Source organism: Sardina pilchardus, chromosome 9 (assembly GCF_963854185.1).
Source record: "Sardina pilchardus chromosome 9, fSarPil1.1, whole genome shotgun sequence".
Classification (NCBI taxonomy): domain Eukaryota; kingdom Metazoa; phylum Chordata; class Actinopteri; order Clupeiformes; family Clupeidae; genus Sardina; species Sardina pilchardus.
In genome coordinates, this window is record NC_085002.1 from 24932652 (window position 1) to 24934479 (window position 1828).

The following is a 1828-nucleotide window of genomic DNA, read 5'->3' on the forward strand; positions in this document are numbered from 1 at the left end:
GCCTTTGCCTTGTGTGATCTCTCTTTTCCTGTAAAAATACATTTCATTCTTCCTTGTTCAGCAGCAGGAAATTTGTTGAGTGTCCTTTGAATTCCTTCATATTTCACTGGCATTTTGTTATTCTTCAACGTTAATGAAACATTCTCTAACAAACACCCCATGTTGTTTTTCTGCTCATCAAATAAGCTGTGGAGACAGTATTACTTAGTTTACTTACTGTTACTTAGTTACTGAGTGACAAGGTTTGATGCTGTTTTGATCAATATTACTGGTTAAAAGGAAAGCATTTGGCTCACAGATCTTAGCTAATGCAAATTTGGAGTTATGCTTTAACTTAATGTAACTTAATCTCTTAACTTGACTTAAAATGAGGATTTCCGCAAGCAGTTGCCAAGTACTCTGACTCAGCAGTGCTGGAGGACAACTGAATGATGAATAGCTTTATAGAGTGATGTAGTGGTGGGCGAAAAAATCGATTCTGTTCAGTATCGCAATATTTTGCACATGCAATTATATCAATACTAGTAGCTCAGTATACTTAATTATAGAATTTAATTATCTATTTTACTTTTATTTGACTCAAGTTTACTCAGAGTTAACTCTGATCACATTGAATTAGCTTATTACGCTTATAAGGGGGCATTTGTAGTAGCGTTTTATTGTGCATTCAACAGCAATTTTAAATGAAAATGGCTTCACAATCACAACCTGTTATACACGACACTTGACATTTCTTTCACATCGAAAAAGGTGGGTGTATTTAGGTTTTCAACAAAAAGTGAATAGTAAGGAGGACCTTGACATGCACCATGTCATTGCAAAGTGAGTTGAACAGAGTTATTTTCCTAATTCTTTGTAATGACTTTGAATAATATGGGAGACATGAATAGCAATATATCACAGAATCGAATGGCAATATTGTATCACATATATTAAGAATCACAATAATATCGAATTGTGGCCCAAATATCGCAATAGTATCGAATCGTAATTATTTGCTAATTCCCACCCCTGGAGTGATGACACTCATCAGCATGTGTGTCTTGGTAACTGGATGGGGTCCTACTATGCCTGCTGATCACGTCAGCGATGTCCAGTATTAATGCATCTTCATAAAACATCATATATAGTATGCAGGTCTCAACCATGAGTCATTTAATAGCCTCGTATTCCCAAATTGTAGCCTAGTGAGCTAGACCCACATCAAGATTAAGGGTCTAGAAACTCACCATAGCAGGGCTCAATCGGAAGGGTGGAGAACGGTTGTCTTTCAAATTCCCTCTCCATGCAATAGGATAACGCTAAACGAATCATCTTCTTGTTTTCAAGTAGCAGGATAATTAACAGTCGCAACTTCTGGTCGCATGTCAGTCATCATTATGTTAAGCCCGCCCACCGACTCTATACACAATGTGATTGGTTTGGTGATCGCTGCCAAAGCCCAGCTCCCAAGTCAAACAGAGAGCTGCTAGACTACCCCGGCAGCAAATCAGATTTGTTGCCGCTAGGGGTGTCTGGGTTTCTAGGCTACCCCAATCGTTTATTCTTGTTGAATAGGTCATTTATTCTCTGTACATCCATCACAACCAATTACTTGGCCTCAAATGACTAGACACACAGGGGGGTGCTGTGGCACAACAGACTACAGTGGTCATGCCATACACTAGTCCGAGTGCCCACGGGGACCCATGTTCGAGTCCAACCTGCGGTCATTTCCTGATCCCACCCCATTTCTCACTCCCACTTGCTTCCTGTTTGACTCTTCACTGTCCTGTAAATTTGGCAAAAAAGCCCAAAGAATAAACTTAAAGGAGTTATAGAGTGGAAA